Source organism: Cherax quadricarinatus, chromosome 22 (genome assembly GCF_038502225.1).
Source record: "Cherax quadricarinatus isolate ZL_2023a chromosome 22, ASM3850222v1, whole genome shotgun sequence".
Classification (NCBI taxonomy): Eukaryota; Metazoa; Arthropoda; class Malacostraca; order Decapoda; family Parastacidae; genus Cherax; species Cherax quadricarinatus.
This window is the reverse complement of record NC_091313.1, coordinates 5,001-24,424: the sequence shown is the minus strand read 5'-3', so window position 1 is coordinate 24,424 and position 19,424 is coordinate 5,001.

The window sequence follows — 19,424 nt, the reverse complement described above, 5'->3', positions numbered from 1 at the left end:
ATTTGCCCAACCCTAATACTGTACCCAAGAATTAAGATTTATTATTTGTTTAATGTATTAAATTCTTCCCTGATTGTATTAATTATAAATGAACCAAATTTATATACACCAAAGGAAATATTCATATTTTCAAAACTGTTTTTTATGAAACAAGATTCAATTATATTCCTGTCGACCATGGACTTGATACAACTTTCTCAACCTTTTGGAAATCAATTGGATGGTTAAAATCTCTCAAATGAATAAACAGAGCATGAGAATCATGTCCAGTTCTAATGCTATATTTATATTGTTTTAATCTTAGTTCGAGACTTTTACCAGTTTGACCGTAATAAACTTTATCGCAAATTTTACAAGGAATCTTACACACACATCCGTCAGCATTTTGGGGGGAATTCTTTATCAGAAGTTTTTTTTTTACTGTATTAAGATTTTTAAATACAACTTTGATATTAAAAGTCTTAAGAAGAGAAGTGAGAAGTGGAGATACACAACCATATGAGTATTAATGTAGAGTATGAGTAATAAAACAAGTGATAGTGGCATTGGTGTGCAGGGAAATAGAGGACAAAGTGTGATATGGTAGTGGACACTGATAACCTCTACCACTGATCCCCTCGTCTCTCTTCACGCCGACCCCTCCGTACCCCAACCAGCGGGGATGGTTTCCCCCCCCTCTTATGGCACCCATACCAAGGACCCATCTCTCATCACCAAACCCAGCAAGTGGAGAGGTGGGGATACAAACTGGATGAGTATTAAGCCATAGTATAAGTAATGAAACAAGAGATAATGGATTGATGTGCAGGGAGTGAAAATGAAGTGATTAGATAGTGGAAAAGGCATAACCTACCACCACTCTTCTCACAACTCTCCCCCTCCGACACCCCAACCAGCGGGGATGGTCCCCACCCCCTCCTGCTGGCACACATACCCTGGACCCCCGACCCACCCCTCATCACAGAAACTCAGCCATCACTACATATAACTGCCCAGGATAAGATAAATAGCAGTGATCATGATAGAAATAAGATGCTGTAGGATGTATGATATATGATGTTATACACCATAAAAGTTTCTAATGTGTAATAAGTCTCCATACTAATTACATCCCACATACCCATGTATTGACCTCATAACACCCACACCTGAGTGCAGAGCTGAAAGGTAAAGTGAAGATCAAGTTCTTGTGGTACCCAGTTGCAAATAAGATATTGGCAGGATGGCAGTACAATATACCTGTGGGACATGTGAAAAGGCTCTTGGGAAAAAATCCAGAATCACATGCAACCTTTGCTTTTCAAAACATCATGTTACCTGTGCAAAAATAAACACTGCAACCAATAATGACATCTATCTAGATAGGTGTTTCTGGATCTGCAACTGGGATGTGGAACTATGGACAGATATTCAGAAAGCACTCAGGAGGTTAATAAACAATAAACATGAAAAAAATAGGAACTATTGAATAGTCTACCCGGAATAAACAGAGCATGGGAAGATAGGAGAGGAGTAAAGCCTAACACACAGAATGCCCAGTCTACAACTGACCCAAAAATAAGCAGATACCCATTGGAAAAAACATAGGGATAAAAAAAATAAACAGCTAGCTCAGTCCCCAGCCCTAGGGCTGACCCAGACCCAGCCCCCAGCCATAGTGAAAATCTGGATTCGGTTAAAGACTCCTCCACAGCCACCAAAGCCATAGCCCCCTATTACAGATGTAGTAGAGTCCTCTTCCAGGAAAAATGTTGGTGTCATGACAATAGATGGTGGTGTCTCTGGTTTTGCTATGGAGGGCTGTAGTGCAGTTCTAGGGTCTGTACAGATTAGTAATACATCCAGCATGAATTGTACTCAGCCAAAAACAAAATGGTGCAAATTCTATGTTTGGGGCATCTGTAAACATTGAAAATCAGGGAAAACGAATGGGGCATGCAACTTTGAGCATCCCAAAAAAATGCCACGAGTGTGTCGTTCTACTTCTTGCAAATTCTTCCACCCTGAGATGTGTCATTCTTCAGTCCTTGAAAAACAATGTTACAATACCAATTGCACAGCATACCTGTGAAAATTTGTCTGGACTGCCTCCAAGTGAGTCGCCTACCCTGGCAAGCTCTGCTGACACCGAGGTCTGAGGTCGGTACCTCAGCCTCACAAGTGGCTTATAGGACAGATTTTCACAAATGATTGATGTTGCAAGAAACTCGCCTGCATGCACGTATAAAGGACTAACTTACTTGGTGTTGCAGCATATATCCTGATCTTCAACCTTCCTAAGCTTAGCCCCTTTGGACTTCCCCTCAGAAACCACATGCAACCGGGAGCCTTAATTCCTGCACTATTCAATCGTTATTAGTGACCTGCCTGCATCTCAGAAATTCCTATATCCAAGGGGGTGTGTATCCCCTAGTACAACTATGCAGACACGGACACTAGCTTCTAGGTAGACAAGAGACACTGGTACATACTGGGCATGCACTGCCAGCTGCACACAGGTCTACAGATCAACTTGCTCACAATTTTTCCCAGACACTGGCCAGAAATCCTACGGAAAAGGGTGGAGGTCTTGTCTTACTGTATGGGCCTGACGGAGGAGGTCATCTATGGTACATCGAGGTGCCTCTACCAGATTTCCCAAGGTCTCATATATGAAGACACGGGGGGAGGGCGCCGTCTGCTGATCACGACACGTGTTGTCCAGGTGATGTCTGGTCATAGAAGGGCGAGCTGGTCTCTTCCAGACCCGCATCTCGATGTTCATACTAGGGCTGCCAGTTCTCCCAAGCTGACTTAACCTAGTGTTTGCCTACATTATCGGCCTATTACTACCTATGTTAAGGTCTTAGGTCTACATTATTATTATTATTATCTACAGTTGCCTCAATAATCCTAATATTAGTGTACTAACAGTAAAAGTACCTACTTCTTCCCTGAAGGGTAAATCTATAAATTAAATAGTACCTTCCATCCCCATTCGACAATCCGGGAGAGAACGCTTTTGTTTGGGTTGGGTGTAAGGGCCACCCAGCTCAGCCGTTCCATAACGGCCATGCTGGGACCCCTTTGTATGCCGTATCTGTCCTGTGGAACTTTAGGGACCAAATAAATTTCCACAATACCATTTAAAAGGGACCAGGAGGCACACACCCCGTATAACACATCACAGTGGCTATGGTAGCTATGGCAACACTCCAAGTGACTTTTTATTGGTAGGAAACGAAAGAAAATGGAAAGAGATAACCAAAATAGTTCACCACCTTGGAGCCTTGTTCGACTGAAGGCACAGCCAGCGGCCCCTCCGAACTCAACTACTGATGCCAACAACAAAATCCCCCCAACAAACATGCAACACAACCTCATTTATATTAGCTAATATACAGGGCCTTAAGCCATCCACCAACAACAAAATACCTTTCATTATTGGACTTCTAGGAGAGTCAAATGCACTGTTTGCAGCCTTCACAGAGACCCACACAAAAGATTACTTTGACAGTGAAATATGGATGCCTGAATATACCTTTTCAGATGCGACAGAAAGAACAGGCAACATTTGCCTGTTCGCTCATTTGCACATAGATACTGAACACCACAAATGTAGTCGAAGTTCTGACAATAAAAATCGAGAACCTAAACTTAGTCATTGTACTTGTATATAAGCCACCAGTTGCAACTTCCCAACAGTTCAAAGAACAACTATAAAAAATTGACTTGTCTGGAAAACTTTCCATCCCCAAACATCTTGCTGCTTGGTTACTTCTAAGATACAAAAAAATGGAAGAATATAGCAAATAATGTTGTAGCAGAAATAATCCCTGGAGGCAGCTCAGATGAAAAGTCACATACACAGGAGCTGCTGAATTTCTGCAACAAACACACCCTAAGTCAGCAGATAGTGGAGCCAACAAGACTGGAGAACACACCAGACCTTATTTTCACAAGTAATGAGGACCTGGTAAAAAACAATATAAAAAACAACAAATTCTGATCACAATCTAATCGAAGTCCAGACTTACATGCACAGGGGCCCTGGTCAGCAAAACGCATACAGCTAGGAGGGTACGTTTACCAAATTCAACTTCAACAACAAAAACATCATCTGGGATCAGGTAAACTATGCCCTAAATGAAACATGCTGGGAGGATATCTTAAATTACATAGACCCGAACCAATGCCTTGAAAAGATCAACCTCCTGGTAGCTGAAGTATGTTCAAGGTATATTCCTATAAGACAAAAGAAAAGAAGAAGTAAACTGGAGAGAGAGAGAGATGCTCCCTCTACAGGAGAAGACGAAGAATCGCTGAGCTCCTCAAGAATGCCAGATTATCTGATACACGGGAGGAAGTGCTAACCAGGGAAGTGGAAAATATTGAGCTATAGTTAAAGGACTCATACAGGATCCAGGAGAGACAAGAGGAGCTAAAAACGATTAGTGAAATTGAAAGAACTTCGAAATATTTCTTTTTATATGCTAAAAACAAGGAAAAACCACTTCTAGTATAGGACCCCTGCTCAGAGAAGACGGATCCTACACAGACAACAAAAAGAAATGAGTGAGATATTGAAATATCAATATGACAATCCAAATAATTTTTTTATGAATGAACCTTGAAACCCTGCCAATGCATGCCAAATTTCTGACATAACCCTAACTCCACTAGGCTTTGAGAAAGCCATCGACGACATGCCCATGCACTCAGCCCCAGGCCTAGACTCGTAGAACTTGGTGTTCATTAAAAACTGCAAGAAACCCCTCTCACGGGCCCTAAGTATGCTATGGAGAAGGAACTTAGACACAGGCGAGTTTCCAGTCACTAAGAACAACAGATATCGCCCCACTCCATAAAGGTGGCAGCAAAGCAGTAGCCAAGACCTATAGACCAATAGCTTTAACGTCCCATATCATAAAAATCTTTGAAAGAGCCCTAAGAAGCAGGATAGCAAACCATCTAGACTCCCAAAAATTGCACAACCCAGGGCAACATGGTTTAAGAGCAGGTCGCTCCTGCCTTTCGCAACTGCTAGACCAATATGATATGGTCCTAGATGCACTGGAAAACAAACAGAATGCAGATGCAGTATACACAGATTTTGCAAAAGTCTTTTGACAAGTGCGACAATGGTGTAGTAGCACATAAAATGCGTGCTAAAGGGATAACTGGCAAATTAGGCAGATGGATCTTCAACTTTCTAACCAATCGCACACAAAGAGTAGTGGCAAACAGAGTTAAATCAGATGTTGCCATAGTGAAGAGCTCTGTCTCACAAGGCACAGTACTCGCACCTATCCTGTTCCTCATTCTCATATCAGACAGACAGAGATGTAAACCATAGCACTGCATTATCCTTTGCAGACAATACTAGGATCTGCACGAGTGTGTCATCCATTGATGACATGGCAAAGCTCCAAGAGGATATAAACAAAGTTTTCCAATGGGCAACAATATGAAGTTCAATGAAGACAAATTCCAACTACTCCGTTATGGAAAACTTGAGGAAATAATAACTAGGACTGAGTATACTACAAACTCTAATCGCACAACAGAGCGAGAAAGTAATGTGAAGGACCTGGGTGTGGTAATGTCCGAAGATCTCACCTTCAAGGACCACAACAATGCCACTGTCACATCTGCGAGGATGTGATAAGATGTATAATGAGAACATTCAAGACAAGAAATGTTAAACCAATGATGATCCTTTTTAAATCACTTGTTCTCTCTAGGCTGGAATACTGCTATACATCATCATCCTCATTCAATGCAGGTGAAATTGCAGATCTAGAGAATGTACATTGAATCTTTACTGCACGTAGAAGTTCCGTCAAACACATTAAGTGTCCGGGGCCCAAGACTGTTCAACAGCCTCCCACCAGCAATAAGGGGCATTACCGGTAGACCCCTGGTCTACTGGTAATGCCCCTCCCATGGACAGATACCTAAAGTCGGTGACGAATCAGCCGGGCTGCGATTCGTATGTTGGACTGCGTGCGGCCAGCAGTAACAGCCTCGTTGATCAGGCCCTGATCCACCGGGAGGCCTGGTCATGGACCGGTCCACGGGGGGTGTTGATTCCCGGAATATCCTCCAGGTAGGTAGACCAAAAGCGACTCAAGGGCGGCCACTTTCATTTTCCAGCGTCTCAGCATGGTCATCCAGAGGGAAAAATGTTTGCTGCATAATTGTCTTGCGTCCAGCTTCAGAGGAGCTGGAGGAGTTTCATAATCTTTGATATATTGTACCAATGTATATATATATATATATATGTATATGATGAAAGACATTGACACACGATGCCTTCTACCTACTCACCAGGTGCCTGTCAATCCCAAAACTTGCCTACTTTCTGAGATGCTCCCCAACCTTCAGCAGTCCAAAACTCAAGGAATATGACTCTCTCCTTAAGACCATGCTAGAGAGTGTATTGAATCTTTCCCTTGAAGATGGACAGTGGTTGCAAGCCTCACTTCCGGTCAGGCTTGGAGGGCTAGGAGTACGCAGATCCTCCCAGATTGCTCTACCAGCTTTCCTATCCTCTTCCATAGCATCAAACGAGTTAATAAGACAAATTCCTCCTGATACCCTCAGTGACTCAGCAGGAATAGAAGACCCTAGCTATGCCAGTGCCATCACTGAATGGGAGACTCTTGCTGCTCCAGCACCAAACCCTAGTGCAGCACTTTCTCACAGTCAAGCTGGGATGGCCCGATTGCTGAAAAGGTGCTTGCCAACATGCTCAGGGCTGCAACATCAGTTAGGGAGATTGACCGTCTCCAGGCTGTGAGCGCACCTCACTCCGGGGACTTCCTCCAAACAGTTCCCATATCGGCAATGGGAACGCGACTCGACCCTAAGACCCTCCGTATTGCAGTGGCTCTGCGCCTTGCTGCTCCAATTCACACAGAATATACATGTATTTGCGGCGAAGCGCAAGCAGACCAATACTGTCTACATGGTCTTAACTGTTCCAAAACCAAGGGCTGGCATGCAAGACACAGTGAGGTCAACGACATCATTAAGAGAACCCTTGCTACAGCTGGATGCCCAGCCGAGAGGAAACCCCGATCACTAGCAGCCAACAATACCCACAACTCAGCAAACCGCCCCAACGGGATCACCAACTATCCTTGGAAGAATGGCAAGCTCTTAGCATGGGTCTATACCTGTGTGCCCACACTGGCTGACACCTATATCCATCACAGTGTGGGGCGACAGGGAGGAGCTGCTGACCACAGGGAGGAGTACAAGATCAGCAAGTACAGGGACATAAGCCAAAAGTATCAATTTGTCCCAGTGGGATCAGAGACCTTGGGATCATGGGGAAAAAATGCCACACGTTTCCTTAAAGAATTGGGTTCCAGACTCATCGACAACACCAGGGACCTAAGGGCAGCCGCTTTCATGTTCCAGCGCCTCAGCGTAGCCATCCAGAGGGGAAATGTTTGCTGCATACTTGGCTCGCGTCCAGCCTCGGAGGAGCTGGAGGAAATTCATGATCTTTGATACATTGTGCCATTGTATTCACGTTTGTTTCTTCTGTAAATGTATTCTGTTTAATAAATGTTCACAGAATATAAAATATATAGCGGGTGGTAGAAGAAAATATTCAAACAGCTCCGGGGAGAACCTTGAGTTTTCCCTGAGGTACGTTTATTGTCTTCTCTGAGGATGAGGGTTCCCATTCCAGCCATAGAGATGGTACTTCCCTATATATTTAATATATATATATATATATATATATATATATATATATATATATATATATATATATATATATATATATATATATGAAATGTCGTGCCGAATAGGTAAATCTTGCTATTTTGGCTTAAATAGCAATGCTCTTCTTGCCGAATAAGGCAAGCAAAAATTTTTTGTATGCAGTAATTTCGCAAAAATAATTCTGAACCTAACGGAAAAAATGAATTCATTGTGTTTGTTTATTAAATTATTGTAAACATATCTAAAATATATTTAGTTGGATTAGGTTAAATTAAATTGTGCTTATTATAATAAGCTTAGGCAAGTTTTCTAAGGTACTTTTGGTGCATAATTATTGATTTTTACATTAACAAAAAAAAAAAGGATTTAATTTTAAACGAGTTCTTGCTAATGGATCAGTTTTCCGTATCCGGCACGATATATATATATATATATATATATATATATATATATATATATATATATATATATATATATATATATATATATATATATATATATTCATATATTCAACAAGTCGGCCGTCTCCCACCGAGGCAGGGTGACCCAAGAAAAGAAAATCCCCAAAAAGAAAATACTTTCATCATTCAACACTTTCACCTCACTCACACATAATCACTGTTTTTGCAGAGGTGCCCAGAACACAACAGTTTAGAGGTATATACGTATAAAAATACACAATATATCCCTCCAAACTGCCAATATCCCAAACCCCTCCTTTAAAGTGCAGGCATTGTATTTCCCATTTCCAGGACTCAAGTCCGGTTATATAAAATAACCGGTTTCCCTGAATCCCTCCACTAAATATTACCCTGCTCACACTCCAACAGCTCGTCAGGTCCCAAATTCTTTTTAGTAATTATTACAGGAAACGGAGTTAGTATCCCATTGTTCCCGGTATTTTAGTTGACTTTTACAACACGCATGGCTTACGGAGGAAAGATTCTTCTTCCGCTTCTCCATGGATATAAAAGGAAAAGTAATTAGAACAAGAACTAAGATAAAATCAAAGAAAACTCAGAGGAGTGTGTATAAATATACGTGTACATGTATGTTTAGTGTAACTTAAGTGTATGTAGAAGTAGCAAGACGTACCTGTAATCTTGTATATTTATGAGACAGACAAAAGACACCAGCAATCCTACCATCATGTAAAACAATTACAGGCTTACGTTTTACACTCTCTTGGCAGGACGGTAGTACCTCCCTGGGCGGTTGCTGTCTACCTACCTACTACCATATATATACATACATACATACATAAATATATATATATATATATATATATATTCTTTCTTTCTTTCAACACACCGGCCGTATCCCACCGAGGCGGGGTGGCCCAAAAGAAAAAAACGAAAGTTTCTCCTTTTACATTTAGTAATATATACAGGAGAAGAGGTTACTAGCCCCTTGCTCCCGGCATATATTATATATATATATTATATATATATAATATATATATATATAATATATAAATATATAAATATATATATATATATATATATATATATATATATATATGGGGAAGTAGAGTAGAATCCTTCCTCGGACTAAAATGCCGGGAGGAAAGTGTAAAAATAAAATCTTCCGTTTCTTCTTTTTTGGGTCCCCTGCCTTGTGGGAGACGGCTGCCGATGTGTTTATATATATCCTTCCGTCCTCTTACTTATGATAACGACAACAATGACGCAGTCGTTGCTATTTGCCGCCTCCACAACACCTCTCAAGATAGCTCCGTTCGAAACTATTGACTCGATGCTTGCTACTCCCACTTCGGTATTTATTATCTTCCCTGGGCATTATTTTTCTTTGTTCCCTTCTCTGCGTGTTTGAGTATGTCTGTCAACCTTTGTGTTTCCCCTCCCCTCCCCGCTTCCTCCCTCTCTCCCTTTCCCTCTCCCAGTTCTGCGAGAGAAACAACTCATCAAGTCATACGAAGAAAAAAGACGTGAGAACAGATATCACAAACGTGTCTTCCAAGACTCACAAACAACCTGATAACGTCAGTAGAGAAGGTGGGACTGACTACCTTCAACAATGTCAACAAGGAATCCTTGAGCATACTGTTCACTACGTTCCTCATACCACTTCTGCAACATGCAGTGGCAACATATCAAACACACGCAGATAATAAAGGTTCAGGTGTGCCAGCCTCAAAAAAGCATGAATCAAAAAGCAAAATAAACTTAAAACCTCAAATCTATTGATGAGAAAAAATATGGGGGAGATACGATAAAGACGTACAAAATACTCAGGGTTATCGATGTGATTAAAAAAGAAAAAAAAAGAAACAGCATTTAATATGGAGTACAAGGAACTAGTATATGCAAAACTTGAGAAAGTTCTGCAGGAATTTGAAAAAAAAAATCTAAGATTTTTTCCTCGACTCTCCAGCACAAGTGTAAAACCATTTACCCAGCCAAGGACATCTAGAAGATCGGGAAGGTTGAAAGTTGTCCACCAAGCCAGACCTTACCATACTGGATGATCTCAGAACAAGAGGAGATACAATAAGCACATTCAAAATACTCTAATACATGGGAAGGACCAGCACTAGGAGACACTTATGGGAGGGACCAGCACTAGGAGACACTCATGGGAGGAACCTGCACTAGGAGACACTCATGGGAGGAACCTGCACTAGGAGACACTCATGGGAGGAACCTGCACTAGGAGACACTCATGGGAGGAACCTGCACTAGGAGACACTCATGGGAGGAACCTGCACTAGGAGACACTTATGGGAGGGACCAGCACTAGGAGACACTCATGGGAGGAACCTGCACTAGGAGACACTTATGGGAGGGACCAGCACTAGGAGACACTCATGGGAGGAACCTGCACTAGGAGACACTCATGGGAGGAACCTGCACTAGGAGACACTCATGGGAGGAACCTGCACTAGGAGACACTCATGGGAGGAACCTGCACTAGGAGACACTCATGGGAGGAACCTGCACTAGGAGACACTCATGGGAGGAACCTGCACTAGGAGACACTCATGGGAGGAACCTGCACTAGGAGACACTCATGGGAGGAACCTGCACTAGGAGACACTCATGGGAGGAACCTGCACTAGGAGACATTCATGGGAGGAACCAACACTAGGAGACACTCATCGGAGGGACCAACACTAGGAGACACTCATGGGAGGAACCTGCACTAGGAGACACTCATGGGAGGAACCTGCACTAGGAGACACTCATGGGAGGAACCTGCACTAGGAGACACTCATGGGAGGAACCTGCACTAGGAGACACTCATGGGAGGAACCTGCACTAGGAGACACTCATGGGAGGAACCTGCACTAGGAGACACTCATGGGAGGAACCTGCACTAGGAGACACTCATGGGAGGAACCTGCACTAGGAGACACTCATGGGAGGAACCTGCACTAGGAGACACTCATGGGAGGAACCTGCACTAGGAGACACTCATGGGAGGAACCTGCACTAGGAGACACTCATGGGAGGAACCTGCACTAGGAGACACTCATGGGAGGAACCTGCACTAGGAGACACTCATGGGAGGAACCTGCACTAGGAGACACTCATGGGAGGAACCTGCACTAGGAGACACTCATGGGAGGAACCTGCACTAGGAGACACTCATGGGAGGAACCTGCACTAGGAGACACTCATGGGAGGAACCTGCACTAGGAGACACTCATGGGAGGAACCTGCACTAGGAGACACTCATGGGAGGAACCTGCACTAGGAGACACTCATGGGAGGAACCTGCACTAGGAGACACTCATGGGAGGAACCTGCACTAGGAGACACTCATGGGAGGAACCTGCACTAGGAGACACTCATGGGAGGAACCTGCACTAGGAGACACTCATGGGAGGAACCTGCACTAGGAGACACTCATGGGAGGAACCTGCACTAGGAGACACTCATGGGAGGAACCTGCACTAGGAGACACTCATGGGAGGAACCTGCACTAGGAGACACTCATGGGAGGAACCTGCACTAGGAGACACTCATGGGAGGAACCTGCACTAGGAGACACTCATGGGAGGAACCTGCACTAGGAGACACTCATGGGAGGAACCTGCACTAGGAGACACTCATGGGAGGAACCAACACTAGGAGACACTCATGGGAGGAACCAACACTAGGAGACACTCATGGGAGGAACCAACACTAGGAGACACTCATGGGAGGAACCAACACTAGGAGACACTCATGGGAGGAACCAACACTAGGAGACACTCATGGGAGGAACCTGCACTAGGAGACACTCATGGGAGGAACCAGCACTAGGAGACACTCATGGGAGAAACCTGCACTAGGAGACACTCATGGGAGAAACCTGCACTAGGAGACACTCATGGGAGGACCCAGCACTAGGAGACGCTCATGGGAGGACCCTGCACTAGGAGACGCTCATGGGAGGAACCTGCACTAGGAGACACTCATGGCAGGAAACTGCATTAGGAGACACTCATGGCAGGAACCAACACTTAGGAGACACTCATGGGAGGAACCTGCACTAGGAGACACTCATGGGAGGAACCTGCACTAGGAGACACTCATGGGAGGGACCTGCACTAGGAGACACTCATGGGAGGAACCAGCACTAGGAGACACTCATGGGAGGAACCAGCACTAGGAGACATTCATGGGAGGAACCAACACTAGGAGACACTCATCGGAGGGACCAACACTAGGAGACACTCATGGGAGGGACTAGCACTAGGAGACATTCATGGGAGGGACCAAACACTAGGAGACACTCGTGGGAGGGACCAGCACTAGCAGACACTCATGGGAGAGACCAGCACTAGGAGACACTCATGGGAGAGACCAGCACTAGGAGACACTCATGGGAGAGACCAGCACTAGGAGACACTCATGGGAGAGACCAGCACTAGGAGACACTCATGGGAGAGACCAGCACTAGGAGACACTCATGGGAGAGACCAGCACTAGGAGACACTCATGGGAGAGACCAGCACTAGGAGACACTCATGGGAGAGACCAGCACTAGGAGACACTCATGGGAGAGACCAGCACTAGGAGACACTCATGGGAGAGACCAGCACTAGGAGACATTCATGTAAACTAATTGTTAGACACAGAACTTACATTAAAAAAAATGTGTCAAACCTGTATGGGCCGTAAACAATGGCTCGTTGGTAGAGATTGATTCGTTACACGGAATGGTGTGGAAAATGACAGGATATTGGAAATATCAGTGTGGGTGGTAGTGCCAGTGTGAGGACAGTGCCACCAGAGTGAAGACAGTGCCAGGGTGAAGACAGTGCCAGGGTGAAGACAGTGCCATGGTGAGGACATTGTTAGGGTGAACGCAGTGCCAGGGTGAGGGCAGTGCCTGGAAGGGGAATAGTATCGGGTCTGCGGCGTGATAACCTTCCAAATCCGTTCCCAATATCGGCCGTATTTACATGTAACCCGGAGAGAGGATCATGGTGGAGTTTTGGTAGTTTAGGTGGAGTGGTAGTAGCATGGTGTGGTGGGAGCAGTGGTAGTGTAGTTGGGAGTGGTGGTAGTGTAGTTGGGAGTGGTGGTAGCATAGTTGTGGTTGTAATAGTAGTGGAGTGGTGGTGGTAGTATTGGTGGAGTAGTAATAGCATAGTGATAGTAGTATAGCAGTGGTAGTGTGGTGGTGTGCGTGGTTGTGATGTAGCAGTAGTTTAGTGGTGGTAGTTTAGTGGTTGTGGTTGCTCGGTGACAATTGTATTACAAACACTGGGAAAGGTGGCTGGATGAGGTTGCGGTGATGTGGGTCGTAATGGTGGGGGGGGGGGAGTCGAGTTGGTGGGAAGTCGAGTTAGTAGGGGGTCGAGTTGTTTGGGGAGGGGTGGAGTTGGTGGGGAAGGGCTCGAGTTGGTGGAGGGTCGAGTTGGGGTGCCATGATGGCAAGTGTCGTAGTTTTTTCTGGTTTTATCGACGGTGGTAGTGGTGGAGGGGAGTGGAGGGGAAGGGGGGGGGTGATATAAGTGTAGATGAAGGTGTTAGTTTAGAAAACGAACAAGACGACAAATAATTTATTTCAGAAACATTTGGGAATTTTTATTCTGGAAACCTTTCGCCAGCCAGTGCCTTCCTCAGTCCAACGCAGAGAAACGGTGGAAGATGAGGAAGATTTTGTGATAATCAGCTCCATGCTGAGGGACTGATTACCTCAAACTCCTCATCTTCCACTGTTTCTCCGCACTAGACTCAAGAATCTTCATTCAGGAAACCTTCCGCCATTGGCTGGCGAAAAGTTTCCGGAATAAAGATTCCTGATGGTGTTAGGGTTTCTTCAGGTTGGTTGCATAGGTGTTTAGCTGGTGATAACGATGGTCATTACACACCCATAATAAAAACCGCCAGCCCAAGCGTACTAACCTCGAAAACAAAATACCCACATGAAAGTATCTACAATGCAAAGTATCTATGATACAAAATACATGGCCATACTGACGCAGCTCAATATCTAACTATCCAGCCACTCAATAGTCCGTTTTCTGTTCTGGAGGCGTGAAAGAAGGCAGACTTGCTCTTTTTTTTTCACTGGGCTATCTCACCGGCCAAAGTGACAATAGATATCTGAGACGGCCTGGGCTGCCTCTAAGGGACCCCGGCCGGGAATGTAAATATAGAAGGAGAAGGCATCAGGTCCAGGCCTCACGAGGACATAAAGAACTGGAAGGAGAGTTGTGGCCACTCTTAGACGACCGCAAGGGCCTTTGATGGTGACTGCCGCTACGAATATTTCTCCCCAGTGGTGGCGGAAGCTTCTTGTTGCCGTACTTCCCGGCGAGCTGGTCGCAGCTTCCTGGCGAACTGGTCACTTTCTGGCGAGTTGGGCGTCACTTCCTGGCGAGTTGGCCAGTTCCTGGCGACCTGATCGCCATTTTCTGGCGGTCTGGTCGTTTCTTTTCCTTTTCTTTGGCATTTCCGCATTCGTATTACTCTTATTTCCTCTCCTGCTCCTTCCCCACACCTCTGCAGTGTCCGTCCCTCTTTCCTTACCTCTCTCTCTTCTATGTATATTCACTCTTTTTTTTATCTATTTTAACCACTCAAAGGGCGCCCTTTTAACCTAACTTAACGTGTGATGTACATAACCCTTTTGAATCATTCAGCGCGTGGGATGATGCAGGCTGCTCGATCCTCCGTCCGCTAATTGAGTGAGATTTTATCCTGAAGTATGATCTCTTTCATATCTCTCTTACCTCTCTTTCCTGACTTTCTTGTCTCGTCTGCTTTCTGTCTGCTGTATCGGAGAAGCTGAAACGGGTCGACCAGTAGAGGGCAAAGAGAAATGGAAGTGCGTGTCCTAATTATAACAACGTTTCGCGTTTGAGGAACTTTATCATATGAACGTGATAAACCAAAACATCGTTATGAAGATGTTCATCAAAACATCGTTTTAACAAAGGTTTTGCACTGCTTCATGGGATTTAATCATTTGCTGGGTCAAGCAGCAGCGTCTGATGCTACATTTAAAGTGATTTACTGTCCATATATTGGAGGAAATAAAAATAATTTGATAATTATGTGATATGTCAAGATATTATTAATAAAAATAAGATATTGTTTAAGCAAATATCTTATTTTTTTCTTGAAACAATAACGGTAATAGGTAAAATTGGTTAATTAGCAAGACCTCGTTTAATTAAAATTAAGTCCATTCTAAAATTTTCTCTCATGCGTTTAAAAATATATTTTTTCATTTATGTTAAAGCAAAAATTAAATATTTTGTACTAAAATAACCTTAGAAAATTTACCTAACTTTATTATAACAAGCGCAATTTAAAATATCAAAAATATATTTAATTAGATTAAGTTTATAATAATTTAATAAACACAATGAAAAATATTTTTTTCGTTAGGTTCAGAATTATTTTTGTGAAATTATTGTGTACACAAGTTTTCGCTTGCCTTATTCGGCAAGAAGAGCGTTGCTATTTAAGCCAAAATCGGAAGTTTTACTTATTCGGCACGACACAGTATACACACACACACACACACACACACTTCGCCGGATCTATTAACTTTTTGGGGGCCTAGTTCCTAGGCCTTTTTCGTATCCATATGCGCTACCCTCCACAGGATACATATACAGTGCACAATAGACCAGCAGCTACCATCCACATGATCCATATGGAGTACTCAAACTAGCAGCTTGCTGAAATATTCTAAAATCTAATAAGAAGGTAAATCATCGTAACCAGGAGTACTAATCTTAATACCTTTTTTTTTTTTGCAAGTACTGAGGGAACCCACACGATGACTAACACAGGATTAAAATTAGTCTGTATTTTATCCGGCTTGTGTCGACGTGTAAACATTGTCGTTCCGTCGACAAAGTGTATACTTCACCTTTTATAGTTCTTCACGCAACCAACATATGGAGAAATTCGCTTTGGAGAAGAGTAAACTCTCTGATAAAGCTCCTTTATATACTGCGATTTTATGTATAAATGCGACTGAAAATGTGCATCCGGAATTGAATAGTCCGTACTATGAATACCCTTCCACTCGTTATTCAGTTTTACATGTATTTTTTTCAATCGCAATGACATGAAATCGCACTGTACAGAGGAGCTTTACAAGAGCTTACTGTATATCGTCGGGTATATCATACACAACAACGCATATATCAGCCTGTATAAATAAACTGCATTATCACGTATCCTGAATATACTCCAACCAGACAGTGAAGCAGGGAGCAACCGCTCACCCAGGGTGAACCCCACTTGTAAAAAAGTATAATGGCCCGTCAACGGCTGTACCTCGGTATACTGCTCTTGATCCAAGGAACTGCCCTCTCCTTCCTTGGACCACACCTAAATACCTCCAATTCATCATGCAGTGTGGTAGGGAAACGCAACGAGAGGGGACGAAGCACACAATTCCTCGGGGTATATAAATTCATATCCCCGGCCCTGATCCCTGGGTATATTCACCTTTATATTCTGGGCTCTGGTTGCATATACTCCTATACCCGCCTCCGGGTTCTAGGTACATGAACGTGTATATTCCTGCCTTTGAACCCTAAGTACCATCTTGCATAAATGCCACTTATCTGTAAGAATAGTCACTCGAATATTCCCACCTGTGGTCTATCGGTATATACACTTGTCTATCCCTGCCTCTGGTTCTTGAGTATACAGATTCGCATAATTCTACCTCTGTTCCCTGGGTATATACATACTGGTATATCCCAGCTTCTGGGATATACCACAATTGTGAAACTGCTTCAAGGGATGTCACAGTGACCTGGGGATCAAGGAGACTTTAGTGTTCCCAGAGCCAGTCCAATGGGATTTAATGCCCTCAGAATGACAGGAGGGGGTGTTTGATGGTCCCATAAGAAGGGGAGATGGTCCCATGGCAAGAAAAAGGTTTTGATGGCCTCGTAACAAGAAAAGGTCTTTGATCATTCGTTGACAAAGGGAAGGGGTCTCTTACGGTTCCATAACTAGGGAAAGGGGGCAATTCACGGGCTCTTAAGAAGGGGGTCTTTGATGGTACCATGACAAGTAAGAGGGGGAGCTTTCATATTTTCATGAAGATAAGGGAAGGTCTTGGGTGATACCATGACAAGGGAAGGGATTTTTTGGTGCTACCATGACAAGAGGGATGGGAATCTTTAGTGCTCCCATGTATGGGGGTCTTCGGTGGCACCATGGCAAAGGGAAGGGGTCTTTGGCGGCACCATAAGGGCAAGGAGGGCTTTGATAGTACCATGACAATGGGAAAGGTTTTTATTCATGGCACCATAACAAGGGGAAGGGCTCTTTGACGGTACCATGACAAGGGGAGTTTTCCTGATGGATCCATAACATGGGAATGAGGGTATTTAATTGGTGAAGGGGTGAGAAAGTCCCACGAAAATAAGACTGATATAATAATAATTAATAATACATAATAATGGTTATCATTATTCACTGAATGCTAAATCTGTATGGGGTGATACAGCCCTGGGGAAAGGGAAGCAAACAGCCCTGACCTGAGGAAAGGGACAGGAAGCTGAAATTCGTCGAATCAAGAGCCCTTGGATATCAAGACCATGAAAAAGGCAAATCTTAATTTTGAACTTACTTATAGCCTGTCATTGTCGCTCGAGGATCTCTCACACTCACCTGCACAAAATAAAATTATAATTATAATCGTTAATGTTATTCATTATTTTATACAATGATCATAATTTACTAGATATTTTTCATTTCATTATTTTTCATTAGGTTTCAATTATAATTATTTTTGTTTTCAATGATATTTTATATTAAAATTAATTTTATTTATATTTTAATATTTAATGTTCTGTTTTTCCAGTAGATTTTAATTATAATAATAATTATTATTACTATTATTACAATGATGAAGCCCTAAACTCACAGGGGCCAAACAACGACTGGTCAGTGGGGATATTTAGGAAGATTTGAATTACATATACAAATTATATAACTAAATTATATATACAAATTATATAAATTATATGCAAAATCCGAGCAATTTAAAAAAATTACGCTGTAAATAATGGAAATGCATAATAATTTACAGAATTATAGACAGTAATTTTCTGTATTATCATGATAAATAATTCGATAGAATTAGTATAGTCAATAATTTGCAAAATGTTTCAAGTTAAATAATTTTGATTAGTAGATAAAAAAAAAAAGGGATATGTAATAATTTTGAATAATAATTATAAAAAAGGAAAGTTGTTTGATAATTGTTAAAAAATAGCTGTGTAAATTATTTCATATTGAATAATCTACAGGACAATTATATAACGTATGAAAAATCCATGTGTTCCAAATCTATGTATTAAAAAAAAAAAACACTAAAATACTAATTTTTACTGAAAACATTTTACCATCAGTTAGTGGCTTGGGCGAAACGTTGTCAATAAAGGATAGCAATGAAGTGCATTAGCATATTTCCTCGTGTAGGTGTTTCATACCGTTTCTCATTGAATCCACCTCATGAAAGCGTAAGATTTCTACATCTCCATGATCGTCGCGCAGGTAAGTAATTACCATTATACTAAGTCACCTCATATTCCCGTGACTTAGCGCAGGTCATGTTCACTTCTCCGTTATACCTTATCCCTCTGTTCAACCAGGCTGAAAATATAAAAATTCCAAAACCTAGCGCACTCTTGCACTGCTCTCTCACACTGAGTCACATCGATACATAACATATTAGAGTGATCGTGGAACGGCAAGGCGCAGGGAACTCGATTTCTTGATGGGTTCGAAGCAGGTCCAGCTAGGGCTTAAGGTAGGGTAGAAGCAGGTCCAGCAACGGCTCAAGGTAGGGTAGAAGCAGGTCCAGTTAGGGCTCAAGGTAGGGTAGAAGCAGGTCCAGTTAGGGCTCAAGGTAGGGTAGAAGCAGGTCCAGCTAGGGCTCAAGGTAGGGTAGAAGCTGGTGATTCACAAGGCTTCAGCTAGGGTCCGAAGTCTCACCTGCGGTTGGTGCTCTGCCTCTGTTGGTTGGTAGATTAGTTTACAGGGGTTTATGGGTTATTACTGAAGTTTACCTGAACACCTGTCAAGAATACTTTAACCCTTGGATTATTAATGTATTAAATGTAAGCTTTAGGTATTAATGTATTAGATAAGGTATTAGTTATTAAGATATTACGTATTATGGTATTAGGAATTAAGAAATTAGATATAAACTTAATGTATTATGATATTTAGGTATTAGATATGAAGGTATTAGATATTAAG